Source organism: Scyliorhinus torazame, chromosome 4 (genome assembly GCF_047496885.1).
Source record: "Scyliorhinus torazame isolate Kashiwa2021f chromosome 4, sScyTor2.1, whole genome shotgun sequence".
NCBI classification, from domain to species: Eukaryota; Metazoa; Chordata; class Chondrichthyes; order Carcharhiniformes; family Scyliorhinidae; genus Scyliorhinus; species Scyliorhinus torazame.
Window position 1 is genome coordinate 302669868 of NC_092710.1, and position 27500 is coordinate 302697367.

General features: G+C 57.2%; 33 non-coding genes and 2 pseudogenes across 33 annotated transcripts in view; all 35 read left to right on the plus strand.

The window, feature by feature from the left end:
* LOC140413302 (5S ribosomal RNA) overlaps nucleotides 1–112 on the plus strand; it is a 119-nt gene extending 7 nt beyond the window's left edge. The window contains exon 1 of the ribosomal RNA XR_011942475.1: nucleotides 1–112. This exon is cut by the window's left edge and continues 7 nt beyond it. This is a non-coding gene — a ribosomal RNA (5S ribosomal RNA).
* A 694-nt stretch (nucleotides 113–806) lies between these two features.
* LOC140413512 (5S ribosomal RNA) lies at nucleotides 807–925 on the plus strand. The gene has a single exon (XR_011942678.1). It is a non-coding gene; the product is annotated as a 5S ribosomal RNA (ribosomal RNA).
* A 694-nt stretch (nucleotides 926–1619) lies between these two features.
* On the plus strand, nucleotides 1620–1738 carry LOC140414645 (5S ribosomal RNA). The gene has a single exon (XR_011943781.1). It is a non-coding gene; the product is annotated as a 5S ribosomal RNA (ribosomal RNA).
* A 690-nt stretch (nucleotides 1739–2428) lies between these two features.
* LOC140414656 (5S ribosomal RNA) lies at nucleotides 2429–2547 on the plus strand. The gene has a single exon (XR_011943792.1). It is a non-coding gene; the product is annotated as a 5S ribosomal RNA (ribosomal RNA).
* Nucleotides 2548–3241: 694 nt separating this feature from the next.
* LOC140413406 (5S ribosomal RNA) lies at nucleotides 3242–3360 on the plus strand. The gene has a single exon (XR_011942576.1). It is a non-coding gene; the product is annotated as a 5S ribosomal RNA (ribosomal RNA).
* A 690-nt stretch (nucleotides 3361–4050) lies between these two features.
* LOC140414668 (5S ribosomal RNA) lies at nucleotides 4051–4169 on the plus strand. The gene has a single exon (XR_011943803.1). It is a non-coding gene; the product is annotated as a 5S ribosomal RNA (ribosomal RNA).
* Nucleotides 4170–4863: 694 nt separating this feature from the next.
* Nucleotides 4864–4982, plus strand: LOC140414679 (5S ribosomal RNA). The gene has a single exon (XR_011943814.1). It is a non-coding gene; the product is annotated as a 5S ribosomal RNA (ribosomal RNA).
* Nucleotides 4983–5676: 694 nt separating this feature from the next.
* On the plus strand, nucleotides 5677–5795 carry LOC140414691 (5S ribosomal RNA). The gene has a single exon (XR_011943825.1). It is a non-coding gene; the product is annotated as a 5S ribosomal RNA (ribosomal RNA).
* Nucleotides 5796–6485: 690 nt separating this feature from the next.
* LOC140414702 (5S ribosomal RNA) lies at nucleotides 6486–6604 on the plus strand. The gene has a single exon (XR_011943836.1). It is a non-coding gene; the product is annotated as a 5S ribosomal RNA (ribosomal RNA).
* A 694-nt stretch (nucleotides 6605–7298) lies between these two features.
* On the plus strand, nucleotides 7299–7417 carry LOC140413407 (5S ribosomal RNA). The gene has a single exon (XR_011942577.1). It is a non-coding gene; the product is annotated as a 5S ribosomal RNA (ribosomal RNA).
* Nucleotides 7418–8111: 694 nt separating this feature from the next.
* LOC140413625 (5S ribosomal RNA) lies at nucleotides 8112–8230 on the plus strand. Its single transcript, XR_011942788.1, has one exon. It is a non-coding gene; the product is annotated as a 5S ribosomal RNA (ribosomal RNA).
* Nucleotides 8231–8924: 694 nt separating this feature from the next.
* On the plus strand, nucleotides 8925–9043 carry LOC140414713 (5S ribosomal RNA). The gene has a single exon (XR_011943847.1). It is a non-coding gene; the product is annotated as a 5S ribosomal RNA (ribosomal RNA).
* Nucleotides 9044–9733: 690 nt separating this feature from the next.
* LOC140414724 (5S ribosomal RNA) lies at nucleotides 9734–9852 on the plus strand. Its single transcript, XR_011943858.1, has one exon. It is a non-coding gene; the product is annotated as a 5S ribosomal RNA (ribosomal RNA).
* A 694-nt stretch (nucleotides 9853–10546) lies between these two features.
* On the plus strand, nucleotides 10547–10665 carry LOC140414736 (5S ribosomal RNA). The gene has a single exon (XR_011943869.1). It is a non-coding gene; the product is annotated as a 5S ribosomal RNA (ribosomal RNA).
* A 690-nt stretch (nucleotides 10666–11355) lies between these two features.
* Nucleotides 11356–11464, plus strand: LOC140415561 (5S ribosomal RNA; annotated as a pseudogene).
* A 690-nt stretch (nucleotides 11465–12154) lies between these two features.
* LOC140414748 (5S ribosomal RNA) lies at nucleotides 12155–12273 on the plus strand. Its single transcript, XR_011943881.1, has one exon. It is a non-coding gene; the product is annotated as a 5S ribosomal RNA (ribosomal RNA).
* A 694-nt stretch (nucleotides 12274–12967) lies between these two features.
* LOC140414021 (5S ribosomal RNA) lies at nucleotides 12968–13086 on the plus strand. Its single transcript, XR_011943168.1, has one exon. It is a non-coding gene; the product is annotated as a 5S ribosomal RNA (ribosomal RNA).
* A 694-nt stretch (nucleotides 13087–13780) lies between these two features.
* On the plus strand, nucleotides 13781–13899 carry LOC140414759 (5S ribosomal RNA). The gene has a single exon (XR_011943892.1). It is a non-coding gene; the product is annotated as a 5S ribosomal RNA (ribosomal RNA).
* A 690-nt stretch (nucleotides 13900–14589) lies between these two features.
* LOC140414770 (5S ribosomal RNA) lies at nucleotides 14590–14708 on the plus strand. The gene has a single exon (XR_011943903.1). It is a non-coding gene; the product is annotated as a 5S ribosomal RNA (ribosomal RNA).
* Nucleotides 14709–15402: 694 nt separating this feature from the next.
* Nucleotides 15403–15521, plus strand: LOC140414782 (5S ribosomal RNA). Its single transcript, XR_011943915.1, has one exon. It is a non-coding gene; the product is annotated as a 5S ribosomal RNA (ribosomal RNA).
* A 690-nt stretch (nucleotides 15522–16211) lies between these two features.
* Nucleotides 16212–16330, plus strand: LOC140414795 (5S ribosomal RNA). The gene has a single exon (XR_011943926.1). It is a non-coding gene; the product is annotated as a 5S ribosomal RNA (ribosomal RNA).
* A 690-nt stretch (nucleotides 16331–17020) lies between these two features.
* Nucleotides 17021–17139, plus strand: LOC140414807 (5S ribosomal RNA). The gene has a single exon (XR_011943937.1). It is a non-coding gene; the product is annotated as a 5S ribosomal RNA (ribosomal RNA).
* Nucleotides 17140–17833: 694 nt separating this feature from the next.
* On the plus strand, nucleotides 17834–17952 carry LOC140414818 (5S ribosomal RNA). The gene has a single exon (XR_011943948.1). It is a non-coding gene; the product is annotated as a 5S ribosomal RNA (ribosomal RNA).
* Nucleotides 17953–18646: 694 nt separating this feature from the next.
* On the plus strand, nucleotides 18647–18765 carry LOC140413376 (5S ribosomal RNA). Its single transcript, XR_011942547.1, has one exon. It is a non-coding gene; the product is annotated as a 5S ribosomal RNA (ribosomal RNA).
* Nucleotides 18766–19455: 690 nt separating this feature from the next.
* Nucleotides 19456–19574, plus strand: LOC140414829 (5S ribosomal RNA). Its single transcript, XR_011943959.1, has one exon. It is a non-coding gene; the product is annotated as a 5S ribosomal RNA (ribosomal RNA).
* A 694-nt stretch (nucleotides 19575–20268) lies between these two features.
* LOC140414841 (5S ribosomal RNA) lies at nucleotides 20269–20387 on the plus strand. Its single transcript, XR_011943970.1, has one exon. It is a non-coding gene; the product is annotated as a 5S ribosomal RNA (ribosomal RNA).
* Nucleotides 20388–21081: 694 nt separating this feature from the next.
* Nucleotides 21082–21200, plus strand: LOC140414853 (5S ribosomal RNA). Its single transcript, XR_011943981.1, has one exon. It is a non-coding gene; the product is annotated as a 5S ribosomal RNA (ribosomal RNA).
* A 694-nt stretch (nucleotides 21201–21894) lies between these two features.
* LOC140414866 (5S ribosomal RNA) lies at nucleotides 21895–22013 on the plus strand. The gene has a single exon (XR_011943993.1). It is a non-coding gene; the product is annotated as a 5S ribosomal RNA (ribosomal RNA).
* A 694-nt stretch (nucleotides 22014–22707) lies between these two features.
* Nucleotides 22708–22826, plus strand: LOC140414877 (5S ribosomal RNA). The gene has a single exon (XR_011944004.1). It is a non-coding gene; the product is annotated as a 5S ribosomal RNA (ribosomal RNA).
* A 694-nt stretch (nucleotides 22827–23520) lies between these two features.
* On the plus strand, nucleotides 23521–23629 carry LOC140415553 (5S ribosomal RNA; annotated as a pseudogene).
* Nucleotides 23630–24064: 435 nt separating this feature from the next.
* Nucleotides 24065–24183, plus strand: LOC140414889 (5S ribosomal RNA). Its single transcript, XR_011944016.1, has one exon. It is a non-coding gene; the product is annotated as a 5S ribosomal RNA (ribosomal RNA).
* Nucleotides 24184–24877: 694 nt separating this feature from the next.
* Nucleotides 24878–24996, plus strand: LOC140414901 (5S ribosomal RNA). The gene has a single exon (XR_011944027.1). It is a non-coding gene; the product is annotated as a 5S ribosomal RNA (ribosomal RNA).
* Nucleotides 24997–25686: 690 nt separating this feature from the next.
* Nucleotides 25687–25805, plus strand: LOC140411793 (5S ribosomal RNA). Its single transcript, XR_011941006.1, has one exon. It is a non-coding gene; the product is annotated as a 5S ribosomal RNA (ribosomal RNA).
* A 694-nt stretch (nucleotides 25806–26499) lies between these two features.
* On the plus strand, nucleotides 26500–26618 carry LOC140414912 (5S ribosomal RNA). Its single transcript, XR_011944038.1, has one exon. It is a non-coding gene; the product is annotated as a 5S ribosomal RNA (ribosomal RNA).
* Nucleotides 26619–27308: 690 nt separating this feature from the next.
* Nucleotides 27309–27427, plus strand: LOC140414923 (5S ribosomal RNA). The gene has a single exon (XR_011944049.1). It is a non-coding gene; the product is annotated as a 5S ribosomal RNA (ribosomal RNA).
* The last annotated feature ends 73 nt before the right edge of the window (nucleotides 27428–27500 follow it).

Here is a 27500-nt window from a genome sequence, read left to right on the forward strand (position 1 = left end):
GCCATACTAGTCTGAAAACGCCCGATCTCGTCTGATCTCGGAAGCTAAGCAGACTCAGGCCTGGTTAGTACTTGGATGGGAGACCGCCTGGGAATACCAGGTGCAGTAGGCTTTTGCGGCCAGCAGTGACTGCTCACGCCAAGCACTCTCCACACCAGAGGCAGGCCAACCTTTTGCTGCTCTCTGCGTCCTCGCCATTCCTCCCAACACTTGCCTGCGGGCTCAACTCAGGCAGGCGGCTTGGTCGGGCCATTCAGCTGCTGCAGCTTTGCCGGGCCTTTGCAACGCAGCACGGTTGTGTGCCTTGGCGTGCTGCACTTTGATGGGCACGCCAGCTGGCCCGTGTGGCCGCAAGCCAGTGTGTCGGCAGGACGTTCTCTCTCCTAGCCTGAAGGCGCCGCATGAATGCAAGTTGTGGCATTGGGGCTGGTGTGGAAAGCGAAGGAAGAGAGAGCTGGCTTGCATTGCCTGCCTGACCCTTGTGCTGGCTGTGCTGAGAGAAGTGCGCAGCGTTGCAATGTGGAAAGGCAGCAGCGTGCAGGCGGCAGGCTGGTGTGAGGTAGGCGGGGCTTGCAGTTTTCCTTGAGGAGGTGGAGAAGAAAAAAGAGAGCTCGGTGGGGATGGCATGAAGGGGAGCGAGTATCAGGCATATAGGCTAGAATTAGCAGGAGAAGGAGAGAAAGAGGAGGAGAAGTAGAAGTAGAAGTAGAAAAAGAGAGATAAAAAATTGAAAACAACCGGAAAGAAGAAGTGGCGAGGGTGCTAGGGTGGCCAGCTTGAATAGGCGAGAAGACGGTGCTGCAGATGCCTACGGCCATACTAGTCTGAAAACGCCTGATCTCGTCTGATCTCGGAAGCTAAGCAGACTCAGGCCTGGTTAGTACTTGGATGGGAGACCGCCTGGGAATACCAGGTGCAGTAGGCTTTTGCGGCCAGCAGAGACTGCTCACGCCAAGCACTCTCCACACCAGAGGCAGGCCAACCTTTTGCTGCTCTCTGCGTCCTCGCCATTCCTCCCAACACTTGCCTGCGGGCTCAACTCAGGCAGGCGGCTTGGTCGGGCCATTCAGCTGCTGCAGCTTTGCCGGGCCTTTGCAACGCAGCACGGTTGTGTGCCTTGGCGTGCTGCACTTTGATGGGCACGCCAGCTGGCCCGTGTGGCCGCAAGCCAGTGTGTCGGCAGGACGTTCTCTCTCCTAGCCTGAAGGCGCCGCATGAATGCAAGTTGTGGCATTGGGGCTGGTGTGGAAAGCGAAGGAAGAGAGAGCTGGCTTGCATTGCCTGCCTGACCCTTGTGCTGGCTGTGCTGAGAGAAGTGCGCAGCGTTGCAATGTGGAAAGGCAGCAGCGTGCAGGCGGCAGGCTGGTGTGAGGTGGGCGGGGCTTGCAGTTTTCCTTGGGGAGGTGGAGAAGAAAAAAGAGAGCTAGGTGGGGACGGCATGAAGGGGAGCGAGTATCAGGCATATAGGCTAGAATTAGCAGGAGAAGGAGAGAAAGAGGAGGAGAAGTAGAAGTAGAAGTAGAAAAAGAGAGAGAAAAAATTGAAAACAACCGGAAAGAAGAAGTGGCGAGGGTGCTAGGGTGGCCAACTTGAATAGGCGAGAAGACGGTGCTGCAGATGCCTACGGCCATACTAGTCTGAAAACGCCCGATCTCGTCTGATCTCGGAAGCTAAGCAGACTCAGGCCTGGTTAGTACTTGGATGGGAGACCGCCTGGGAATACCAGGTGCAGTAGGCTTTTGCGGCCAGCAGAGACTGCTCACGCCAAGCACTCTCCACACCAGAGGCAGGCCAACCTTTTGCTGCTCTCTGCGTCCTCGCCATTCCTCCCAACACTTGCCTGCGGGCTCAACTCAGGCAGGCGGCTTGGTCGGGCCATTCAGCTGCTGCAGCTTTGCCGGGCCTTTGCAACGCAGCACGGTTGGGTGCCTTGGCGTGCTGCACTTTGATGGGCCCGCCAGCTGGCCCGTGTGGCCGCAAGCCAGTGTGTCGGCAGGACGTTCTCCTAGCCTGAAGGCGCCGCATGAATGCAAGTTGTGGCATTGGGGCTGGTGTGGAAAGCGAAGGAAGAGAGAGCTGGCTTGCATTGCCTGCCTGACCCTTGTGCTGGCTGTGCTGAGAGAAGTGCGCAGCGTTGCAATGTGGAAAGGCAGCAGCGTGCAGGCGGCAGGCTGGTGTGAGGTGGGCGGGGCTTGCAGTTTTCCTTGGGGAGGTGGAGAAGAAAAAAGAGAGCTAGGTGGGGACGGCATGAAGGGGAGCGAGTATCAGGCATATAGGCTAGAATTAGCAGGAGAAGGAGAGAAAGAGGAGGAGAAGTAGAAGTAGAAGTAGAAAAAGAGAGAGAAAAAATTGAAAACAACCGGAAAGAAGAAGTGGCGAGGGTGCTAGGGTGGCCAGCTTGAATAGGCGAGAAGACGGTGCTGCAGATGCCTACGGCCATACTAGTCTGAAAACGCCCGATCTCGTCTGATCTCGGAAGCTAAGCAGACTCAGGCCTGGTTAGTACTTGGATGGGAGACCGCCTGGGAATACCAGGTGCAGTAGGCTTTTGCGGCCAGCAGTGACTGCTCACGCCAAGCACTCTCCACACCAGAGGCAGGCCAACCTTTTGCTGCTCTCTGCGTCCTCGCCATTCCTCCCAACACTTGCCTGCGGGCTCAACTCAGGCAGGCGGCTTGGTCGGGCCATTCAGCTGCTGCAGCTTTGCCGGGCCTTTGCAACGCAGCACGGTTGTGTGCCTTGGCGTGCTGCACTTTGATGGGCACGCCAGCTGGCCCGTGTGGCCGCAAGCCAGTGTGTCGGCAGGACGTTCTCTCTCCTAGCCTGAAGGCGCCGCATGAATGCAAGTTGTGGCATTGGGGCTGGTGTGGAAAGCGAAGGAAGAGAGAGCTGGCTTGCATTGCCTGCCTGACCCTTGTGCTGGCTGTGCTGAGAGAAGTGCGCAGCGTTGCAATGTGGAAAGGCAGCAGCGTGCAGGCGGCAGGCTGGTGTGAGGTAGGCGGGGCTTGCAGTTTTCCTTGAGGAGGTGGAGAAGAAAAAAGAGAGCTCGGTGGGGGTGGCATGAAGGGGAGCGAGTATCAGGCATATAGGCTAGAATTAGCAGGAGAAGGAGAGAAAGAGGAGGAGAAGTAGAAGTAGAAGTAGAAAAAGAGAGAGAAAAAATTGAAAACAACCGGAAAGAAGAAGTGGCGAGGGTGCTAGGGTGGCCAGCTTGAATAGGCGAGAAGACGGTGCTGCAGATGCCTACGGCCATACTAGTCTGAAAATGCCCGATCTCGTCTGATCTCGGAAGCTAAGCAGACTCAGGCCTGGTTAGTACTTGGATGGGAGACCGCCTGGGAATACCAGGTGCAGTAGGCTTTTGCGGCCAGCAGTGACTGCTCACGCCAAGCACTCTCCACACCAGAGGCAGGCCAACCTTTTGCTGCTCTCTGCGTCCTCGCCATTCCTCCCAACACTTGCCTGCGGGCTCAACTCAGGCAGGCGGCTTGGTCGGGCCATTCAGCTGCTGCAGCTTTGCCGGGCCTTTGCAACGCAGCACGGTTGGGTGCCTTGGCGTGCTGCACTTTGATGGGCCCGCCAGCTGGCCCGTGTGGCCGCAAGCCAGTGTGTCGGCAGGACGTTCTCCTAGCCTGAAGGCGCCGCATGAATGCAAGTTGTGGCATTGGGGCTGGTGTGGAAAGCGAAGGAAGAGAGAGCTGGCTTGCATTGCCTGCCTGACCCTTGTGCTGGCTGTGCTGAGAGAAGTGCGCAGCGTTGCAATGTGGAAAGGCAGCAGCGTGCAGGCGGCAGGCTGGTGTGAGGTGGGCGGGGCTTGCAGTTTTCCTTGGGGAGGTGGAGAAGAAAAAAGAGAGCTAGGTGGGGACGGCATGAAGGGGAGCGAGTATCAGGCATATAGGCTAGAATTAGCAGGAGAAGGAGAGAAAGAGGAGGAGAAGTAGAAGTAGAAGTAGAAAAAGAGAGAGAAAAAATTGAAAACAACCGGAAAGAAGAAGTGGCGAGGGTGCTAGGGTGGCCAGCTTGAATAGGCGAGAAGACGGTGCTGCAGATGCCTACGGCCATACTAGTCTGAAAACGCCCGATCTCGTCTGATCTCGGAAGCTAAGCAGACTCAGGCCTGGTTAGTACTTGGATGGGAGACCGCCTGGGAATACCAGGTGCAGTAGGCTTTTGCGGCCAGCAGTGACTGCTCACGCCAAGCACTCTCCACACCAGAGGCAGGCCAACCTTTTGCTGCTCTCTGCGTCCTCGCCATTCCTCCCAACACTTGCCTGCGGGCTCAACTCAGGCAGGCGGCTTGGTCGGGCCATTCAGCTGCTGCAGCTTTGCCGGGCCTTTGCAACGCAGCACGGTTGGGTGCCTTGGCGTGCTGCACTTTGATGGGCACGCCAGCTGGCCCGTGTGGCCGCAAGCCAGTGTGTCGGCAGGACGTTCTCTCTCCTAGCCTGAAGGCGCCGCATGAATGCAAGTTGTGGCATTGGGGCTGGTGTGGAAAGCGAAGGAAGAGAGAGCTGGCTTGCATTGCCTGCCTGACCCTTGTGCTGGCTGTGCTGAGAGAAGTGCGCAGCGTTGCAATGTGGAAAGGCAGCAGCGTGCAGGCGGCAGGCTGGTGTGAGGTAGGCGGGGCTTGCAGTTTTCCTTGAGGAGGTGGAGAAGAAAAAAGAGAGCTCGGTGGGGATGGCATGAAGGGGAGCGAGTATCAGGCATATAGGCTAGAATTAGCAGGAGAAGGAGAGAAAGAGGAGGAGAAGTAGAAGTAGAAGTAGAAAAAGAGAGAGAAAAAATTGAAAACAACCGGAAAGAAGAAGTGGCGAGGGTGCTAGGGTGGCCAGCTTGAATAGGCGAGAAGACGGTGCTGCAGATGCCTACGGCCATACTAGTCTGAAAACGCCCGATCTCGTCTGATCTCGGAAGCTAAGCAGACTCAGGCCTGGTTAGTACTTGGATGGGAGACCGCCTGGGAATACCAGGTGCAGTAGGCTTTTGCGGCCAGCAGTGACTGCTCACGCCAAGCACTCTCCACACCAGAGGCAGGCCAACCTTTTGCTGCTCTCTGCGTCCTCGCCATTCCTCCCAACACTTGCCTGCGGGCTCAACTCAGGCAGGCGGCTTGGTCGGGCCATTCAGCTGCTGCAGCTTTGCCGGGCCTTTGCAACGCAGCACGGTTGTGTGCCTTGGCGTGCTGCACTTTGATGGGCACGCCAGCTGGCCCGTGTGGCCGCAAGCCAGTGTGTCGGCAGGACGTTCTCTCTCCTAGCCTGAAGGCGCCGCATGAATGCAAGTTGTGGCATTGGGGCTGGTGTGGAAAGCGAAGGAAGAGAGAGCTGGCTTGCATTGCCTGCCTGACCCTTGTGCTGGCTGTGCTGAGAGAAGTGCGCAGCGTTGCAATGTGGAAAGGCAGCAGCGTGCAGGCGGCAGGCTGGTGTGAGGTAGGCGGGGCTTGCAGTTTTCCTTGAGGAGGTGGAGAAGAAAAAAGAGAGCTCGGTGGGGATGGCATGAAGGGGAGCGAGTATCAGGCATATAGGCTAGAATTAGCAGGAGAAGGAGAGAAAGAGGAGGAGAAGTAGAAGTAGAAGTAGAAAAAGAGAGAGAAAAAATTGAAAACAACCGGAAAGAAGAAGTGGCGAGGGTGCTAGGGTGGCCAGCTTGAATAGGCGAGAAGACGGTGCTGCAGATGCCTACGGCCATACTAGTCTGAAAACGCCCGATCTCGTCTGATCTCGGAAGCTAAGCAGACTCAGGCCTGGTTAGTACTTGGATGGGAGACCGCCTGGGAATACCAGGTGCAGTAGGCTTTTGCGGCCAGCAGTGACTGCTCACGCCAAGCACTCTCCACACCAGAGGCAGGCCAACCTTTTGCTGCTCTCTGCGTCCTCGCCATTCCTCCCAACACTTGCCTGCGGGCTCAACTCAGGCAGGCGGCTTGGTCGGGCCATTCAGCTGCTGCAGCTTTGCCGGTCCTTTGCAACGCAGCACGGTTGGGTGCCTTGGCGTGCTGCACTTTGATGGGCCCGCCAGCTGGCCCGTGTGGCCGCAAGCCAGTGTGTCGGCAGGACGTTCTCCTAGCCTGAAGGCGCCGCATGAATGCAAGTTGTGGCATTGGGGCTGGTGTGGAAAGCGAAGGAAGAGAGAGCTGGCTTGCATTGCCTGCCTGACCCTTGTGCTGGCTGTGCTGAGAGAAGTGCGCAGCGTTGCAATGTGGAAAGGCAGCAGCGTGCAGGCGGCAGGCTGGTGTGAGGTGGGCGGGGCTTGCAGTTTTCCTTGGGGAGGTGGAGAAGAAAAAAGAGAGCTAGGTGGGGACGGCATGAAGGGGAGCGAGTATCAGGCATATAGGCTAGAATTAGCAGGAGAAGGAGAGAAAGAGGAGGAGAAGTAGAAGTAGAAGTAGAAAAAGAGAGAGAAAAAATTGAAAACAACCGGAAAGAAGAAGTGGCGAGGGTGCTAGGGTGGCCAGCTTGAATAGGCGAGAAGACGGTGCTGCAGATGCCTACGGCCATACTAGTCTGAAAACGCCCGATCTCGTCTGATCTCGGAAGCTAAGCAGACTCAGGCCTGGTTAGTACTTGGATGGGAGACCGCCTGGGAATACCAGGTGCAGTAGGCTTTTGCGGCCAGCAGTGACTGCTCACGCCAAGCACTCTCCACACCAGAGGCAGGCCAACCTTTTGCTGCTCTCTGCGTCCTCGCCATTCCTCCCAACACTTGCCTGCGGGCTCAACTCAGGCAGGCGGCTTGGTCGGGCCATTCAGCTGCTGCAGCTTTGCCGGGCCTTTGCAACGCAGCACGGTTGTGTGCCTTGGCGTGCTGCACTTTGATGGGCACGCCAGCTGGCCCGTGTGGCCGCAAGCCAGTGTGTCGGCAGGACGTTCTCTCTCCTAGCCTGAAGGCGCCGCATGAATGCAAGTTGTGGCATTGGGGCTGGTGTGGAAAGCGAAGGAAGAGAGAGCTGGCTTGCATTGCCTGCCTGACCCTTGTGCTGGCTGTGCTGAGAGAAGTGCGCAGCGTTGCAATGTGGAAAGGCAGCAGCGTGCAGGCGGCAGGCTGGTGTGAGGTAGGCGGGGCTTGCAGTTTTCCTTGAGGAGGTGGAGAAGAAAAAAGAGAGCTCGGTGGGGGTGGCATGAAGGGGAGCGAGTATCAGGCATATAGGCTAGAATTAGCAGGAGAAGGAGAGAAAGAGGAGGAGAAGTAGAAGTAGAAGTAGAAAAAGAGAGAGAAAAAATTGAAAACAACCGGAAAGAAGAAGTGGCGAGGGTGCTAGGGTGGCCAGCTTGAATAGGCGAGAAGACGGTGCTGCAGATGCCTACGGCCATACTAGTCTGAAAATGCCCGATCTCGTCTGATCTCGGAAGCTAAGCAGACTCAGGCCTGGTTAGTACTTGGATGGGAGACCGCCTGGGAATACCAGGTGCAGTAGGCTTTTGCGGCCAGCAGTGACTGCTCACGCCAAGCACTCTCCACACCAGAGGCAGGCCAACCTTTTGCTGCTCTCTGCGTCCTCGCCATTCCTCCCAACACTTGCCTGCGGGCTCAACTCAGGCAGGCGGCTTGGTCGGGCCATTCAGCTGCTGCAGCTTTGCCGGGCCTTTGCAACGCAGCACGGTTGTGTGCCTTGGCGTGCTGCACTTTGATGGGCACGCCAGCTGGCCCGTGTGGCCGCAAGCCAGTGTGTCGGCAGGACGTTCTCTCTCCTAGCCTGAAGGCGCCGCATGAATGCAAGTTGTGGCATTGGGGCTGGTGTGGAAAGCGAAGGAAGAGAGAGCTGGCTTGCATTGCCTGCCTGACCCTTGTGCTGGCTGTGCTGAGAGAAGTGCGCAGCGTTGCAATGTGGAAAGGCAGCAGCGTGCAGGCGGCAGGCTGGTGTGAGGTAGGCGGGGCTTGCAGTTTTCCTTGAGGAGGTGGAGAAGAAAAAAGAGAGCTCGGTGGGGATGGCATGAAGGGGAGCGAGTATCAGGCATATAGGCTAGAATTAGCAGGAGAAGGAGAGAAAGAGGAGGAGAAGTAGAAGTAGAAGTAGAAAAAGAGAGAGAAAAAATTGAAAACAACCGGAAAGAAGAAGTGGCGAGGGTGCTAGGGTGGCCAGCTTGAATAGGCGAGAAGACGGTGCTGCAGATGCCTACGGCCATACTAGTCTGAAAACGCCCGATCTCGTCTGATCTCGAAAGCTAAGCAGACTCAGGCCTGGTTAGTACTTGGATGGGAGACCGCCTGGGAATACCAGGTGCAGTAGGCTTTTGCGGCCAGCAGTGACTGCTCACGCCAAGCACTCTCCACACCAGAGGCAGGCCAACCTTTTGCTGCTCTCTGCGTCCTCGCCATTCCTCCCAACACTTGCCTGCGGGCTCAACTCAGGCAGGCGGCTTGGTCGGGCCATTCAGCTGCTGCAGCTTTGCCGGGCCTTTGCAACGCAGCACGGTTGTGTGCCTTGGCGTGCTGCACTTTGATGGGCACGCCAGCTGGCCCGTGTGGCCGCAAGCCAGTGTGTCGGCAGGACGTTCTCTCTCCTAGCCTGAAGGCGCCGCATGAATGCAAGTTGTGGCATTGGGGCTGGTGTGGAAAGCGAAGGAAGAGAGAGCTGGCTTGCATTGCCTGCCTGACCCTTGTGCTGGCTGTGCTGAGAGAAGTGCGCAGCGTTGCAATGTGGAAAGGCAGCAGCGTGCAGGCGGCAGGCTGGTGTGAGGTAGGCGGGGCTTGCAGTTTTCCTTGAGGAGGTGGAGAAGAAAAAAGAGAGCTCGGTGGGGATGGCATGAAGGGGAGCGAGTATCAGGCATATAGGCTAGAATTAGCAGGAGAAGGAGAGAAAGAGGAGGAGAAGTAGAAGTAGAAGTAGAAAAAGAGAGAGAAAAAATTGAAAACAACCGGAAAGAAGAAGTGGCGAGGGTGCTAGGGTGGCCAGCTTGAATAGGCGAGAAGACGGTGCTGCAGATGCCTACGGCCATACTAGTCTGAAAACGCCCGATCTCGTCTGATCTCGGAAGCTAAGCAGACTCAGGCCTGGTTAGTACTTGGATGGGAGACCGCCTGGGAATACCAGGTGCAGTAGGCTTTTGCGGCCAGCAGTGACTGCTCACGCCAAGCACTCTCCACACCAGAGGCAGGCCAACCTTTTGCTGCTCTCTGCGTCCTCGCCATTCCTCCCAACACTTGCCTGCGGGCTCAACTCAGGCAGGCGGCTTGGTCGGGCCATTCAGCTGCTGCAGCTTTGCCGGGCCTTTGCAACGCAGCACGGTTGGGTGCCTTGGCGTGCTGCACTTTGATGGGCCCGCCAGCTGGCCCGTGTGGCCGCAAGCCAGTGTGTCGGCAGGACGTTCTCCTAGCCTGAAGGCGCCGCATGAATGCAAGTTGTGGCATTGGGGCTGGTGTGGAAAGCGAAGGAAGAGAGAGCTGGCTTGCATTGCCTGCCTGACCCTTGTGCTGGCTGTGCTGAGAGAAGTGCGCAGCGTTGCAATGTGGAAAGGCAGCAGCGTGCAGGCGGCAGGCTGGTGTGAGGTGGGCGGGGCTTGCAGTTTTCCTTGGGGAGGTGGAGAAGAAAAAAGAGAGCTAGGTGGGGACGGCATGAAGGGGAGCGAGTATCAGGCATATAGGCTAGAATTAGCAGGAGAAGGAGAGAAAGAGGAGGAGAAGTAGAAGTAGAAGTAGAAAAAGAGAGAGAAAAAATTGAAAACAACCGGAAAGAAGAAGTGGCGAGGGTGCTAGGGTGGCCAGCTTGAATAGGCGAGAAGACGGTGCTGCAGATGCCTACGGCCATACTAGTCTGAAAACGCCCGATCTCGTCTGATCTCGGAAGCTAAGCAGACTCAGGCCTGGTTAGTACTTGGATGGGAGACCGCCTGGGAATACCAGGTGCAGTAGGCTTTTGCGGCCAGCAGTGACTGCTCACGCCAAGCACTCTCCACACCAGAGGCAGGCCAACCTTTTGCTGCTCTCTGCGTCCTCGCCATTCCTCCCAACACTTGCCTGCGGGCTCAACTCAGGCAGGCGGCTTGGTCGGGCCATTCAGCTGCTGCAGCTTTGCCGGGCCTTTGCAACGCAGCACGGTTGTGTGCCTTGGCGTGCTGCACTTTGATGGGCACGCCAGCTGGCCCGTGTGGCCGCAAGCCAGTGTGTCGGCAGGACGTTCTCTCTCCTAGCCTGAAGGCGCCGCATGAATGCAAGTTGTGGCATTGGGGCTGGTGTGGAAAGCGAAGGAAGAGAGAGCTGGCTTGCATTGCCTGCCTGACCCTTGTGCTGGCTGTGCTGAGAGAAGTGCGCAGCGTTGCAATGTGGAAAGGCAGCAGCGTGCAGGCGGCAGGCTGGTGTGAGGTAGGCGGGGCTTGCAGTTTTCCTTGAGGAGGTGGAGAAGAAAAAAGAGAGCTCGGTGGGGATGGCATGAAGGGGAGCGAGTATCAGGCATATAGGCTAGAATTAGCAGGAGAAGGAGAGAAAGAGGAGGAGAAGTAGAAGTAGAAGTAGAAAAAGAGAGAGAAAAAATTGAAAACAACCGGAAAGAAGAAGTGGCGAGGGTGCTAGGGTGGCCAGCTTGAATAGGCGAGAAGACGGTGCTGCAGATGCCTACGGCCATACTAGTCTGAAAACGCCCGATCTCGTCTGATCTCGGAAGCTAAGCAGACTCAGGCCTGGTTAGTACTTGGATGGGAGACCGCCTGGGAATACCAGGTGCAGTAGGCTTTTGCGGCCAGCAGTGACTGCTCACGCCAAGCACTCTCCACACCAGAGGCAGGCCAACCTTTTGCTGCTCTCTGCGTCCTCGCCATTCCTCCCAACACTTGCCTGCGGGCTCAACTCAGGCAGGCGGCTTGGTCGGGCCATTCAGCTGCTGCAGCTTTGCCGGGCCTTTGCAACGCAGCACGGTTGGGTGCCTTGGCGTGCTGCACTTTGATGGGCCCGCCAGCTGGCCCGTGTGGCCGCAAGCCAGTGTGTCGGCAGGACGTTCTCCTAGCCTGAAGGCGCCGCATGAATGCAAGTTGTGGCATTGGGGCTGGTGTGGAAAGCGAAGGAAGAGAGAGCTGGCTTGCATTGCCTGCCTGACCCTTGTGCTGGCTGTGCTGAGAGAAGTGCGCAGCGTTGCAATGTGGAAAGGCAGCAGCGTGCAGGCGGCAGGCTGGTGTGAGGTGGGCGGGGCTTGCAGTTTTCCTTGGGGAGGTGGAGAAGAAAAAAGAGAGCTAGGTGGGGACGGCATGAAGGGGAGCGAGTATCAGGCATATAGGCTAGAATTAGCAGGAGAAGGAGAGAAAGAGGAGGAGAAGTAGAAGTAGAAGTAGAAAAAGAGAGAGAAAAAATTGAAAACAACCGGAAAGAAGAAGTGGCGAGGGTGCTAGGGTGGCCAGCTTGAATAGGCGAGAAGACGGTGCTGCAGATGCCTACGGCCATACTAGTCTGAAAACGCCTGATCTCGGAAGCTAAGCAGACTCAGGCCTGGTTAGTACTTGGATGGGAGACCGCCTGGGAATACCAGGTGCAGTAGGCTTTTGCGGCCAGCAGTGACTGCTCACGCCAAGCACTCTCCACACCAGAGGCAGGCCAACCTTTTGCTGCTCTCTGCGTCCTCGCCATTCCTCCCAACACTTGCCTGCGGGCTCAACTCAGGCAGGCGGCTTGGTCGGGCCATTCAGCTGCTGCAGCTTTGCCGGGCCTTTGCAACGCAGCACGGTTGGGTGCCTTGGCGTGCTGCACTTTGATGGGCACGCCAGCTGGCCCGTGTGGCCGCAAGCCAGTGTGTCGGCAGGACGTTCTCCTAGCCTGAAGGCGCCGCATGAATGCAAGTTGTGGCATTGGGGCTGGTGTGGAAAGCGAAGGAAGAGAGAGCTGGCTTGCATTGCCTGCCTGACCCTTGTGCTGGCTGTGCTGAGAGAAGTGCGCAGCGTTGCAATGTGGAAAGGCAGCAGCGTGCAGGCGGCAGGCTGGTGTGAGGTGGGCGGGGCTTGCAGTTTTCCTTGGGGAGGTGGAGAAGAAAAAAGAGAGCTAGGTGGGGACGGCATGAAGGGGAGCGAGTATCAGGCATATAGGCTAGAATTAGCAGGAGAAGGAGAGAAAGAGGAGGAGAAGTAGAAGTAGAAGTAGAAAAAGAGAGAGAAAAAATTGAAAACAACCGGAAAGAAGAAGTGGCGAGGGTGCTAGGGTGGCCAGCTTGAATAGGCGAGAAGACGGTGCTGCAGATGCCTACGGCCATACTAGTCTGAAAACGCCCGATCTCGTCTGATCTCGGAAGCTAAGCAGACTCAGGCCTGGTTAGTACTTGGATGGGAGACCGCCTGGGAATACCAGGTGCAGTAGGCTTTTGCGGCCAGCAGTGACTGCTCACGCCAAGCACTCTCCACACCAGAGGCAGGCCAACCTTTTGCTGCTCTCTGCGTCCTCGCCATTCCTCCCAACACTTGCCTGCGGGCTCAACTCAGGCAGGCGGCTTGGTCGGGCCATTCAGCTGCTGCAGCTTTGCCGGGCCTTTGCAACGCAGCACGGTTGTGTGCCTTGGCGTGCTGCACTTTGATGGGCACGCCAGCTGGCCCGTGTGGCCGCAAGCTAGTGTGTCGGCAGGACGTTCTCTCTCCTAGCCTGAAGGCGCCGCATGAATGCAAGTTGTGGCATTGGGGCTGGTGTGGAAAGCGAAGGAAGAGAGAGCTGGCTTGCATTGCCTGCCTGACCCTTGTGCTGGCTGTGCTGAGAGAAGTGCGCAGCGTTGCAATGTGGAAAGGCAGCAGCGTGCAGGCGGCAGGCTGGTGTGAGGTAGGCGGGGCTTGCAGTTTTCCTTGAGGAGGTGGAGAAGAAAAAAGAGAGCTCGGTGGGGATGGCATGAAGGGGAGCGAGTATCAGGCATATAGGCTAGAATTAGCAGGAGAAGGAGAGAAAGAGGAGGAGAAGTAGAAGTAGAAGTAGAAAAAGAGAGAGAAAAAATTGAAAACAACCGGAAAGAAGAAGTGGCGAGGGTGCTAGGGTGGCCAGCTTGAATAGGCGAGAAGACGGTGCTGCAGATCCCTACGGCCATACTAGTCTGAAAACGCCCGATCTCGTCTGATCTCGGAAGCTAAGCAGACTCAGGCCTGGTTAGTACTTGGATGGGAGACCGCCTGGGAATACCAGGTGCAGTAGGCTTTTGCGGCCAGCAGTGACTGCTCACGCCAAGCACTCTCCACACCAGAGGCAGGCCAACCTTTTGCTGCTCTCTGCGTCCTCGCCATTCCTCCCAACACTTGCCTGCGGGCTCAACTCAGGCAGGCGGCTTGGTCGGGCCATTCAGCTGCTGCAGCTTTGCCGGGCCTTTGCAACGCAGCACGGTTGTGTGCCTTGGCGTGCTGCACTTTGATGGGCACGCCAGCTGGCCCGTGTGGCCGCAAGCCAGTGTGTCGGCAGGACGTTCTCTCTCCTAGCCTGAAGGCGCCGCATGAATGCAAGTTGTGGCATTGGGGCTGGTGTGGAAAGCGAAGGAAGAGAGAGCTGGCTTGCATTGCCTGCCTGACCCTTGTGCTGGCTGTGCTGAGAGAAGTGCGCAGCGTTGCAATGTGGAAAGGCAGCAGCGTGCAGGCGGCAGGCTGGTGTGAGGTAGGCGGGGCTTGCAGTTTTCCTTGAGGAGGTGGAGAAGAAAAAAGAGAGCTCGGTGGGGATGGCATGAAGGGGAGCGAGTATCAGGCATATAGGCTAGAATTAGCAGGAGAAGGAGAGAAAGAGGAGGAGAAGTAGAAGTAGAAGTAGAAAAAGAGAGAGAAAAAATTGAAAACAACCGGAAAGAAGAAGTGGCGAGGGTGCTAGGGTGGCCAGCTTGAATAGGCGAGAAGACGGTGCTGCAGATGCCTACGGCCATACTAGTCTGAAAACGCCCGATCTCGTCTGATCTCGGAAGCTAAGCAGACTCAGGCCTGGTTAGTACTTGGATGGGAGACCGCCTGGGAATACCAGGTGCAGTAGGCTTTTGCGGCCAGCAGTGACTGCTCACGCCAAGCACTCTCCACACCAGAGGCAGGCCAACCTTTTGCTGCTCTCTGCGTCCTCGCCATTCCTCCCAACACTTGCCTGCGGGCTCAACTCAGGCAGGCGGCTTGGTCGGGCCATTCAGCTGCTGCAGCTTTGCCGGGCCTTTGCAACGCAGCACGGTTGGGTGCCTTGGCGTGCTGCACTTTGATGGGCCCGCCAGCTGGCCCGTGTGGCCGCAAGCCAGTGTGTCGGCAGGACGTTCTCCTAGCCTGAAGGCGCCGCATGAATGCAAGTTGTGGCATTGGGGCTGGTGTGGAAAGCGAAGGAAGAGAGAGCTGGCTTGCATTGCCTGCCTGACCCTTGTGCTGGCTGTGCTGAGAGAAGTGCGCAGCGTTGCAATGTGGAAAGGCAGCAGCGTGCAGGCGGCAGGCTGGTGTGAGGTGGGCGGGGCTTGCAGTTTTCCTTGGGGAGGTGGAGAAGAAAAAAGAGAGCTAGGTGGGGACGGCATGAAGGGGAGCGAGTATCAGGCATATAGGCTAGAATTAGCAGGAGAAGGAGAGAAAGAGGAGGAGAAGTAGAAGTAGAAGTAGAAAAAGAGAGAGAAAAAATTGAAAACAACCGGAAAGAAGAAGTGGCGAGGGTGCTAGGGTGGCCAGCTTGAATAGGCGAGAAGACGGTGCTGCAGATGCCTACGGCCATACTAGTCTGAAAACGCCCGATCTCGTCTGATCTCGGAAGCTAAGCAGACTCAGGCCTGGTTAGTACTTGGATGGGAGACCGCCTGGGAATACCAGGTGCAGTAGGCTTTTGCGGCCAGCAGTGACTGCTCACGCCAAGCACTCTCCACACCAGAGGCAGGCCAACCTTTTGCTGCTCTCTGCGTCCTCGCCATTCCTCCCAACACTTGCCTGCGGGCTCAACTCAGGCAGGCGGCTTGGTCGGGCCATTCAGCTGCTGCAGCTTTGCCGGGCCTTTGCAACGCAGCACGGTTGTGTGCCTTGGCGTGCTGCACTTTGATGGGCACGCCAGCTGGCCCGTGTGGCCGCAAGCCAGTGTGTCGGCAGGACGTTCTCTCTCCTAGCCTGAAGGCGCCGCATGAATGCAAGTTGTGGCATTGGGGCTGGTGTGGAAAGCGAAGGAAGAGAGAGCTGGCTTGCATTGCCTGCCTGACCCTTGTGCTGGCTGTGCTGAGAGAAGTGCGCAGCGTTGCAATGTGGAAAGGCAGCAGCGTGCAGGCGGCAGGCTGGTGTGAGGTAGGCGGGGCTTGCAGTTTTCCTTGAGGAGGTGGAGAAGAAAAAAGAGAGCTCGGTGGGGATGGCATGAAGGGGAGCGAGTATCAGGCATATAGGCTAGAATTAGCAGGAGAAGGAGAGAAAGAGGAGGAGAAGTAGAAGTAGAAGTAGAAAAAGAGAGAGAAAAAATTGAAAACAACCGGAAAGAAGAAGTGGCGAGGGTGCTAGGGTGGCCAGCTTGAATAGGCGAGAAGACGGTGCTGCAGATGCCTACGGCCATACTAGTCTGAAAACGCCCGATCTCGTCTGATCTCGGAAGCTAAGCAGACTCAGGCCTGGTTAGTACTTGGATGGGAGACCGCCTGGGAATACCAGGTGCAGTAGGCTTTTGCGGCCAGCAGTGACTGCTCACGCCAAGCACTCTCCACACCAGAGGCAGGCCAACCTTTTGCTGCTCTCTGCGTCCTCGCCATTCCTCCCAACACTTGCCTGCGGGCTCAACTCAGGCAGGCGGCTTGGTCGGGCCATTCAGCTGCTGCAGCTTTGCCGGGCCTTTGCAACGCAGCACGGTTGGGTGCCTTGGCGTGCTGCACTTTGATGGGCCCGCCAGCTGGCCCGTGTGGCCGCAAGCCAGTGTGTCGGCAGGACGTTCTCCTAGCCTGAAGGCGCCGCATGAATGCAAGTTGTGGCATTGGGGCTGGTGTGGAAAGCGAAGGAAGAGAGAGCTGGCTTGCATTGCCTGCCTGACCCTTGTGCTGGCTGTGCTGAGAGAAGTGCGCAGCGTTGCAATGTGGAAAGGCAGCAGCGTGCAGGCGGCAGGCTGGTGTGAGGTGGGCGGGGCTTGCAGTTTTCCTTGGGGAGGTGGAGAAGAAAAAAGAGAGCTAGGTGGGGACGGCATGAAGGGGAGCGAGTATCAGGCATATAGGCTAGAATTAGCAGGAGAAGGAGAGAAAGAGGAGGAGAAGTAGAAGTAGAAGTAGAAAAAGAGAGAGAAAAAATTGAAAACAACCGGAAAGAAGAAGTGGCGAGGGTGCTAGGGTGGCCAGCTTGAATAGGCGAGAAGACGGTGCTGCAGATGCCTACGGCCATACTAGTCTGAAAACGCCCGATCTCGTCTGATCTCGGAAGCTAAGCAGACTCAGGCCTGGTTAGTACTTGGATGGGAGACCGCCTGGGAATACCAGGTGCAGTAGGCTTTTGCGGCCAGCAGTGACTGCTCACGCCAAGCACTCTCCACACCAGAGGCAGGCCAACCTTTTGCTGCTCTCTGCGTCCTCGCCATTCCTCCCAACACTTGCCTGCGGGCTCAACTCAGGCAGGCGGCTTGGTCGGGCCATTCAGCTGCTGCAGCTTTGCCGGGCCTTTGCAACGCAGCACGGTTGGGTGCCTTGGCGTGCTGCACTTTGATGGGCACGCCAGCTGGCCCGTGTGGCCGCAAGCCAGTGTGTCGGCAGGACGTTCTCCTAGCCTGAAGGCGCCGCATGAATGCAAGTTGTGGCATTGGGGCTGGTGTGGAAAGCGAAGGAAGAGAGAGCTGGCTTGCATTGCCTGCCTGACCCTTGTGCTGGCTGTGCTGAGAGAAGTGCGCAGCGTTGCAATGTGGAAAGGCAGCAGCGTGCAGGCGGCAGGCTGGTGTGAGGTGGGCGGGGCTTGCAGTTTTCCTTGGGGAGGTGGAGAAGAAAAAAGAGAGCTAGGTGGGGACGGCATGAAGGGGAGCGAGTATCAGGCATATAGGCTAGAATTAGCAGGAGAAGGAGAGAAAGAGGAGGAGAAGTAGAAGTAGAAGTAGAAAAAGAGAGAGAAAAAATTGAAAACAACCGGAAAGAAGAAGTGGCGAGGGTGCTAGGGTGGCCAGCTTGAATAGGCGAGAAGACGGTGCTGCAGATGCCTACGGCCATACTAGTCTGAAAACGCCCGATCTCGTCTGATCTCGGAAGCTAAGCAGACTCAGGCCTGGTTAGTACTTGGATGGGAGACCGCCTGGGAATACCAGGTGCAGTAGGCTTTTGCGGCCAGCAGTGACTGCTCACGCCAAGCACTCTCCACACCAGAGGCAGGCCAACCTTTTGCTGCTCTCTGCGTCCTCGCCATTCCTCCCAACACTTGCCTGCGGGCTCAACTCAGGCAGGCGGCTTGGTCGGGCCATTCAGCTGCTGCAGCTTTGCCGGGCCTTTGCAACGCAGCACGGTTGTGTGCCTTGGCGTGCTGCACTTTGATGGGCACGCCAGCTGGCCCGTGTGGCCGCAAGCTAGTGTGTCGGCAGGACGTTCTCTCTCCTAGCCTGAAGGCGCCGCATGAATGCAAGTTGTGGCATTGGGGCTGGTGTGGAAAGCGAAGGAAGAGAGAGCTGGCTTGCATTGCCTGCCTGACCCTTGTGCTGGCTGTGCTGAGAGAAGTGCGCAGCGTTGCAATGTGGAAAGGCAGCAGCGTGCAGGCGGCAGGCTGGTGTGAGGTAGGCGGGGCTTGCAGTTTTCCTTGAGGAGGTGGAGAAGAAAAAAGAGAGCTCGGTGGGGACGGCATGAAGGGGAGCGAGTATCAGGCATATAGGCTAGAATTAGCAGGAGAAGGAGAGAAAGAGGAGGAGAAGTAGAAGTAGAAGTAGAAAAAGAGAGAGAAAAAATTGAAAACAACCGGAAAGAAGAAGTGGCGAGGGTGCTAGGGTGGCCAGCTTGAATAGGCGAGAAGACGGTGCTGCAGATGCCTACGGCCATACTAGTCTGAAAACGCCCGATCTCGTCTGATCTCGGAAGCTAAGCAGACTCAGGCCTGGTTAGTACTTGGATGGGAGACCGCCTGGGAATACCAGGTGCAGTAGGCTTTTGCGGCCAGCAGTGACTGCTCACGCCAAGCACTCTCCACACCAGAGGCAGGCCAACCTTTTGCTGCTCTCTGCGTCCTCGCCATTCCTCCCAACACTTGCCTGCGGGCTCAACTCAGGCAGGCGGCTTGGTCGGGCCATTCAGCTGCTGCAGCTTTGCCGGGCCTTTGCAACGCAGCACGGTTGTGTGCCTTGGCGTGCTGCACTTTGATGGGCACGCCAGCTGGCCCGTGTGGCCGCAAGCCAGTGTGTCGGCAGGACGTTCTCTCTCCTAGCCTGAAGGCGCCGCATGAATGCAAGTTGTGGCATTGGGGCTGGTGTGGAAAGCGAAGGAAGAGAGAGCTGGCTTGCATTGCCTGCCTGACCCTTGTGCTGGCTGTGCTGAGAGAAGTGCGCAGCGTTGCAATGTGGAAAGGCAGCAGCGTGCAGGCGGCAGGCTGGTGTGAGGTAGGCGGGGCTTGCAGTTTTCCTTGAGGAGGTGGAGAAGAAAAAAGAGAGCTCGGTGGGGATGGCATGAAGGGGAGCGAGTATCAGGCATATAGGCTAGAATTAGCAGGAGAAGGAGAGAAAGAGGAGGAGAAGTAGAAGTAGAAGTAGAAAAAGAGAGAGAAAAAATTGAAAACAACCGGAAAGAAGAAGTGGCGAGGGTGCTAGGGTGGCCAGCTTGAATAGGCGAGAAGACGGTGCTGCAGATGCCTACGGCCATACTAGTCTGAAAACGCCCGATCTCGTCTGATCTCGGAAGCTAAGCAGACTCAGGCCTGGTTAGTACTTGGATGGGAAACCGCCTGGGAATACCAGGTGCAGTAGGCTTTTGCGGCCAGCAGTGACTGCTCACGCCAAGCACTCTCCACACCAGAGGCAGGCCAACCTTTTGCTGCTCTCTGCGTCCTCGCCATTCCTCCCAACACTTGCCTGCGGGCTCAACTCAGGCAGGCGGCTTGGTCGGGCCATTCAGCTGCTGCAGCTTTGCCGGGCCTTTGCAACGCAGCACGGTTGGGTGCCTTGGCGTGCTGCACTTTGATGGGCCCGCCAGCTGGCCCGTGTGGCCGCAAGCCAGTGTGTCGGCAGGACGTTCTCCTAGCCTGAAGGCGCCGCATGAATGCAAGTTGTGGCATTGGGGCTGGTGTGGAAAGCGAAGGAAGAGAGAGCTGGCTTGCATTGCCTGCCTGACCCTTGTGCTGGCTGTGCTGAGAGAAGTGCGCAGCGTTGCAATGTGGAAAGGCAGCAGCGTGCAGGCGGCAGGCTGGTGTGAGGTGGGCGGGGCTTGCAGTTTTCCTTGGGGAGGTGGAGAAGAAAAAAGAGAGCTAGGTGGGGACGGCATGAAGGGGAGCGAGTATCAGGCATATAGGCTAGAATTAGCAGGAGAAGGAGAGAAAGAGGAGGAGAAGTAGAAGTAGAAGTAGAAAAAGAGAGAGAAAAAATTGAAAACAACCGGAAAGAAGAAGTGGCGAGGGTGCTAGGGTGGCCAGCTTGAATAGGCGAGAAGACGGTGCTGCAGATGCCTACGGCCATACTAGTCTGAAAACGCCCGATCTCGTCTGATCTCGGAAGCTAAGCAGACTCAGGCCTGGTTAGTACTTGGATGGGAGACCGCCTGGGAATACCAGGTGCAGTAGGCTTTTGCGGCCAGCAGTGACTGCTCACGCCAAGCACTCTCCACACCAGAGGCAGGCCAACCTTTTGCTGCTCTCTGCGTCCTCGCCATTCCTCCCAACACTTGCCTGCGGGCTCAACTCAGGCAGGCGGCTTGGTCGGGCCATTCAGCTGCTGCAGCTTTGCCGGGCCTTTGCAACGCAGCACGGTTGTGTGCCTTGGCGTGCTGCACTTTGATGGGCACGCCAGCTGGCCCGTGTGGCCGCAAGCCAGTGTGTCGGCAGGACGTTCTCTCTCCTAGCCTGAAGGCGCCGCATGAATGCAAGTTGTGGCATTGGGGCTGGTGTGGAAAGCGAAGGAAGAGAGAGCTGGCTTGCATTGCCTGCCTGACCCTTGTGCTGGCTGTGCTGAGAGAAGTGCGCAGCGTTGCAATGTGGAAAGGCAGCAGCGTGCAGGCGGCAGGCTGGTGTGAGGTGGGCGGGGCTTGCAGTTTTCCTTGGGGAGGTGGAGAAGAAAAAAGAGAGCTAGGTGGGGACGGCATGAAGGGGAGCGAGTATCAGGCATATAGGCTAGAATTAGCAGGAGAAGGAGAGAAAGAGGAGGAGAAGTAGAAGTAGAAGTAGAAAAAGAGAGAGAAAAAATTGAAAACAACCGGAAAGAAGAAGTGGCGAGGGTGCTAGGGTGGCCAGCTTGAATAGGCGAGAAGACGGTGCTGCAGATGCCTACGGCCATACTAGTCTGAAAACGCCCGATCTCGTCTGATCTCGGAAGCTAAGCAGACTCAGGCCTGGTTAGTACTTGGATGGGAGACCGCCTGGGAATACCAGGTGCAGTAGGCTTTTGCGGCCAGCAGTGACTGCTCACGCCAAGCACTCTCCACACCAGAGGCAGGCCAACCTTTTGCTGCTCTCTGCGTCCTCGCCATTCCTCCCAACACTTGCCTGCGGGCTCAACTCAGGCAGGCGGCTTGGTCGGGCCATTCAGCTGCTGCAGCTTTGCCGGGCCTTTGCAACGCAGCACGGTTGTGTGCCTTGGCGTGCTGCACTTTGATGGGCACGCCAGCTGGCCCGTGTGGCCGCAAGCCAGTGTGTCGGCAGGACGTTCTCTCTCCTAGCCTGAAGGCGCCGCATGAATGCAAGTTGTGGCATTGGGGCTGGTGTGGAAAGCGAAGGAAGAGAGAGCTGGCTTGCATTGCCTGCCTGACCCTTGTGCTGGCTGTGCTGAGAGAAGTGCGCAGCGTTGCAATGTGGAAAGGCAGCAGCGTGCAGGCGGCAGGCTGGTGTGAGGTAGGCGGGGCTTGCAGTTTTCCTTGAGGAGGTGGAGAAGAAAAAAGAGAGCTCGGTGGGGATGGCATGAAGGGGAGCGAGTATCAGGCATATAGGCTAGAATTAGCAGGAGAAGGAGAGAAAGAGGAGGAGAAGTAGAAGTAGAAGTAGAAAAAGAGAGAGAAAAAATTGAAAACAACCGGAAAGAAGAAGTGGCGAGGGTGCTAGGGTGGCCAGCTTGAATAGGCGAGAAGACGGTGCTGCAGATGCCTACGGCCATACTAGTCTGAAAACGCCCGATCTCGTCTGATCTCGGAAGCTAAGCAGACTCAGGCCTGGTTAGTACTTGGATGGGAGACCGCCTGGGAATACCAGGTGCAGTAGGCTTTTGCGGCCAGCAGTGACTGCTCACGCCAAGCACTCTCCACACCAGAGGCAGGCCAACCTTTTGCTGCTCTCTGCGTCCTCGCCATTCCTCCCAACACTTGCCTGCGGGCTCAACTCAGGCAGGCGGCTTGGTCGGGCCATTCAGCTGCTGCAGCTTTGCCGGGCCTTTGCAACGCAGCACGGTTGGGTGCCTTGGCGTGCTGCACTTTGATGGGCACGCCAGCTGGCCCGTGTGGCCGCAAGCCAGTGTGTCGGCAGGACGTTCTCTCTCCTAGCCTGAAGGCGCCGCATGAATGCAAGTTGTGGCATTGGGGCTGGTGTGGAAAGCGAAGGAAGAGAGAGCTGGCTTGCATTGCCTGCCTGACCCTTGTGCTGGCTGTGCTGAGAGAAGTGCGCAGCGTTGCAATGTGGAAAGGCAGCAGCGTGCAGGCGGCAGGCTGGTGTGAGGTGGGCGGGGCTTGCAGTTTTCCTTGGGGAGGTGGAGAAGAAAAAAGAGAGCTAGGTGGGGACGGCATGAAGGGGAGCGAGTATCAGGCATATAGGCTAGAATTAGCAGGAGAAGGAGAGAAAGAGGAGGAGAAGTAGAAGTAGAAGTAGAAAAAGAGAGAGAAAAAATTGAAAACAACCGGAAAGAAGAAGTGGCGAGGGTGCTAGGGTGGCCAGCTTGAATAGGCGAGAAGACGGTGCTGCAGATGCCTACGGCCATACTAGTCTGAAAACGCCCGATCTCGTCTGATCTCGGAAGCTAAGCAGACTCAGGCCTGGTTAGTACTTGGATGGGAGACCGCCTGGGAATACCAGGTGCAGTAGGCTTTTGCGGCCAGCAGTGACTGCTCACGCCAAGCACTCTCCACACCAGAGGCAGGCCAACCTTTTGCTGCTCTCTGCGTCCTCGCCATTCCTCCCAACACTTGCCTGCGGGCTCAACTCAGGCAGGCGGCTTGGTCGGGCCATTCAGCTGCTGCAGCTTTGCCGGGCCTTTGCAACGCAGCACGGTTGTGTGCCTTGGCGTGCTGCACTTTGATGGGCACGCCAGCTGGCCCGTGTGGCCGCAAGCCAGTGTGTCGGCAGGACGTTCTCTCTCCTAGCCTGAAGGCGCCGCATGAATGCAAGTTGTGGCATTGGGGCTGGTGTGGAAAGCGAAGGAAGAGAGAGCTGGCTTGCATTGCCTGCCTGACCCTTGTGCTGGCTGTGCTGAGAGAAGTGCGCAGCGTTGCAATGTGGAAAGGCAGCAGCGTGCAGGCGGCAGGCTGGTGTGAGGTAGGCGGGGCTTGCAGTTTTCCTTGAGGAGGTGGAGAAGAAAAAAGAGAGCTCGGTGGGGATGGCATGAAGGGGAGCGAGTATCAGGCATATAGGCTAGAATTAGCAGGAGAAGGAGAGAAAGAGGAGGAGAAGTAGAAGTAGAAGTAGAAAAAGAGAGAGAAAAAATTGAAAACAACCGGAAAGAAGAAGTGGCGAGGGTGCTAGGGTGGCCAGCTTGAATAGGCGAGAAGACGGTGCTGCAGATGCCTACGGCCATACTAGTCTGAAAACGCCCGATCTCGTCTGATCTCGGAAGCTAAGCAGACTCAGGCCTGGTTAGTACTTGGATGGGAGACCGCCTGGGAATACCAGGTGCAGTAGGCTTTTGCGGCCAGCAGTGACTGCTCACGCCAAGCACTCTCCACACCAGAGGCAGGCCAACCTTTTGCTGCTCTCTGCGTCCTCGCCATTCCTCCCAACACTTGCCTGCGGGCTCAACTCAGGCAGGCGGCTTGGTCGGGCCATTCAGCTGCTGCAGCTTTGCCGGGCCTTTGCAACGCAGCACGGTTGTGTGCCTTGGCGTGCTGCACTTTGATGGGCACGCCAGCTGGCCCGTGTGGCCGCAAGCCAGTGTGTCGGCAGGACGTTCTCTCTCCTAGCCTGAAGGCGCCGCATGAATGCAAGTTGTGGCATTGGGGCTGGTGTGGAAAGCGAAGGAAGAGAGAGCTGGCTTGCATTGCCTGCCTGACCCTTGTGCTGGCTGTGCTGAGAGAAGTGCGCAGCGTTGCAATGTGGAAAGGCAGCAGCGTGCAGGCGGCAGGCTGGTGTGAGGTGGGCGGGGCTTGCAGTTTTCCTTGGGGAGGTGGAGAAGAAAAAAGAGAGCTAGGTGGGGACGGCATGAAGGGGAGCGAGTATCAGGCATATAGGCTAGAATTAGCAGGAGAAGGAGAGAAAGAGGAGGAGAAGTAGAAGTAGAAGTAGAAAAAGAGAGAGAAAAAATTGAAAACAACCGGAAAGAAGAAGTGGCGAGGGTGCTAGGGTGGCCAACTTGAATAGGCGAGAAGACGGTGCTGCAGATGCCTACGGCCATACTAGTCTGAAAGCGCCTGATCTCGGAAGCTAAGCAGACTCAGGCCTGGTTAGTACTTGGATGGGAGACCGCCTGGGAATACCAGGTGCAGTAGGCTTTTGCGGCCAGCAGAGACTGCTCACGCCAAGCACTCTCCACACCAGAGGCAGGCCAACATTTTGCTGCTCTCTGCGTCCTCGCCATTCCTCCCAACACTTGCCTGCGGGCTCAACTCAGGCAGGCGGCTTGGTCGGGCCATTCAGCTGCTGCAGCTTTGCCGGGCCTTTGCAACGCAGCACGGTTGGGTGCCTTGGCGTGCTGCACTTTGATGGGCCCGCCAGCTGGCCCGTGTGGCCGCAAGCCAGTGTGTCGGCAGGACGTTCTCCTAGCCTGAAGGCGCCGCATGAATGCAAGTTGTGGCATTGGGGCTGGTGTGGAAAGCGAAGGAAGAGAGAGCTGGCTTGCATTGCCTGCCTGACCCTTGTGCTGGCTGTGCTGAGAGAAGTGCGCAGCGTTGCAATGTGGAAAGGCAGCAGCGTGCAGGCGGCAGGATGCCTACGGCCATACTAGTCTGAAAACGCCCGATCTCGTCTGATCTCGGAAGCTAAGCAGACTCAGGCCTGGTTAGTACTTGGATGGGAGACCGCCTGGGAATACCAGGTGCAGTAGGCTTTTGCGGCCAGCAGTGACTGCTCACGCCAAGCACTCTCCACACCAGAGGCAGGCCAACCTTTTGCTGCTCTCTGCGTCCTCGCCATTCCTCCCAACACTTGCCTGCGGGCTCAACTCAGGCAGGCGGCTTGGTCGGGCCATTCAGCTGCTGCAGCTTTGCCGGGCCTTTGCAACGCAGCACGGTTGTGTGCCTTGGCGTGCTGCACTTTGATGGGCACGCCAGCTGGCCCGTGTGGCCGCAAGCCAGTGTGTCGGCAGGACGTTCTCTCTCCTAGCCTGAAGGCGCCGCATGAATGCAAGTTGTGGCATTGGGGCTGGTGTGGAAAGCGAAGGAAGAGAGAGCTGGCTTGCATTGCCTGCCTGACCCTTGTGCTGGCTGTGCTGAGAGAAGTGCGCAGCGTTGCAATGTGGAAAGGCAGCAGCGTGCAGGCGGCAGGCTGGTGTGAGGTAGGCGGGGCTTGCAGTTTTCCTTGAGGAGGTGGAGAAGAAAAAAGAGAGCTCGGTGGGGATGGCATGAAGGGGAGCGAGTATCAGGCATATAGGCTAGAATTAGCAGGAGAAGGAGAGAAAGAGGAGGAGAAGTAGAAGTAGAAGTAGAAAAAGAGAGAGAAAAAACTGAAAACAACCGGAAAGAAGAAGTGGCGAGGGTGCTAGGGTGGCCAGCTTGAATAGGCGAGAAGACGGTGCTGCAGATGCCTACGGCCATACTAGTCTGAAAACGCCCGATCTCGTCTGATCTCGGAAGCTAAGCAGACTCAGGCCTGGTTAGTACTTGGATGGGAGACCGCCTGGGAATACCAGGTGCAGTAGGCTTTTGCGGCCAGCAGAGACTGCTCACGCCAAGCACTCTCCACACCAGAGGCAGGCCAACCTTTTGCTGCTCTCTGCGTCCTCGCCATTCCTCCCAACACTTGCCTGCGGGCTCAACTCAGGCAGGCGGCTTGGTCGGGCCATTCAGCTGCTGCAGCTTTGCCGGGCCTTTGCAACGCAGCACGGTTGGGTGCCTTGGCGTGCTGCACTTTGATGGGCCCGCCAGCTGGCCCGTGTGGCCGCAAGCCAGTGTGTCGGCAGGACGTTCTCCTAGCCTGAAGGCGCCGCATGAATGCAAGTTGTGGCATTGGGGCTGGTGTGGAAAGCGAAGGAAGAGAGAGCTGGCTTGCATTGCCTGCCTGACCCTTGTGCTGGCTGTGCTGAGAGAAGTGCGCAGCGTTGCAATGTGGAAAGGCAGCAGCGTGCAGGCGGCAGGCTGGTGTGAGGTGGGCGGGGCTTGCAGTTTTCCTTGGGGAGGTGGAGAAGAAAAAAGAGAGCTAGGTGGGGACAGCATGAAGGGGAGCGAGTATCAGGCATATAGGCTAGAATTAGCAGGAGAAGGAGAGAAAGAGGAGGAGAAGTAGAAGTAGAAGTAGAAAAAGAGAGAGAAAAAATTGAAAACAACCGGAAAGAAGAAGTGGCGAGGGTGCTAGGGTGGCCAGCTTGAATAGGCGAGAAGACGGTGCTGCAGATGCCTACGGCCATACTAGTCTGAAAACGCCCGATCTCGTCTGATCTCGGAAGCTAAGCAGACTCAGGCCTGGTTAGTACTTGGATGGGAGACCGCCTGGGAATACCAGGTGCCGTAGGCTTTTGCGGCCAGCAGTGACTGCTCACGCCAAGCACTCTCCACACCAGAGGCAGGCCAACCTTTTGCTGCTCTCTGCGTCCTCGCCATTCCTCCCAACACTTGCCTGCGGGCTCAACTCAGGCAGGCGGCTTGGTCGGGCCATTCAGCTGCTGCAGCTTTGCCGGGCCTTTGCAACGCAGCACGGTTGTGTGCCTTGGCGTGCTGCACTTTGATGGGCACGCCAGCTGGCCCGTGTGGCCGCAAGCCAGTGTGTCGGCAGGACGTTCTCTCTCCTAGCCTGAAGGCGCCGCATGAATGCAAGTTGTGGCATTGGGGCTGGTGTGGAAAGCGAAGGAAGAGAGAGCTGGCTTGCATTGCCTGCCTGACCCTTGTGCTGGCTGTGCTGAGAGAAGTGCGCAGCATTGCAATGTGGAAAGGCAGCAGCGTGCAGGCGGCAGGCTGGTGTGAGGTAGGCGGGGCTTGCAGTTTTCCTTGAGGAGGTGGAGAAGAAAAAAGAGAGCTCGGTGGGGGTGGCATGAAGGGGAGCGAGTATCAGGCATATAGGCTAGAATTAGCAGGAGAAGGAGAGAAAGAGGAGGAGAAGTAGAAGTAGAAGTAGAAAAAGAGAGAGAAAAAATTGAAAACAACCGGAAAGAAGAAGTGGCGAGGGTGCTAGGGTGGCCAGCTTGAATAGGCGAGAAGACGGTGCTGCAGATGCCTACGGCCATACTAGTCTGAAAACGCCCGATCTCGTCTGATCTCGGAAGCTAAGCAGACTCAGGCCTGGTTAGTACTTGGATGGGAGACCGCCTGGGAATACCAGGTGCAGTAGGCTTTTGCGGCCAGCAGTGACTGCTCACGCCAAGCACTCTCCACACCAGAGGCAGGCCAACCTTTTGCTGCTCTCTGCGTCCTCGCCATTCCTCCCAACACTTGCCTGCGGGCTCAACTCAGGCAGGCGGCTTGGTCGGGCCATTCAGCTGCTGCAGCTTTGCCGGGCCTTTGCAACGCAGCACGGTTGGGTGCCTTGGCGTGCTGCACTTTGATGGGCCCGCCAGCTGGCCCGTGTGGCCGCAAGCCAGTGTGTCGGCAGGACGTTCTCCTAGCCTGAAGGCGCCGCATGAATGCAAGTTGTGGCATTGGGGCTGGTGTGGAAAGCGAAGGAAGAGAGAGCTGGCTTGCATTGCCTGCCTGACCCTTGTGCTGGCTGTGCTGAGAGAAGTGCGCAGCGTTGCAATGTGGAAAGGCAGCAGCGTGCAGGCGGCAGGCTGGTGTGAGGTGGGCGGGGCTTGCAGTTTTCCTTGGGGAGGTGGAGAAGAAAAAAGAGAGCTAGGTGGGGACGGCATGAAGGGGAGCGAGTATCAGGCATATAGGCTAGAATTAGCAGGAGAAGGAGTGAAAGAGGAGGAGAAGTAGAAGTAGAAGTAGAAAAAGAGAGAGAAAAAATTGAAAACAACCGGAAAGAAGAAGTGGCGAGGGTGCTAGGGTGGCCAGCTTGAATAGGCGAGAAGACGGTGCTGCAGATGCCTACGGCCATACTAGTCTGAAAACGCCCGATCTCGTCTGATCTCGGAAGCTAAGCAGACTCAGGCCTGGTTAGTACTTGGATGGGAGACCGCCTGGGAATACCAGGTGCAGTAGGCTTTTGCGGCCAGCAGTGACTGCTCACGCCAAGCACTCTCCACACCAGAGGCAGGCCAACCTTTTGCTGCTCTCT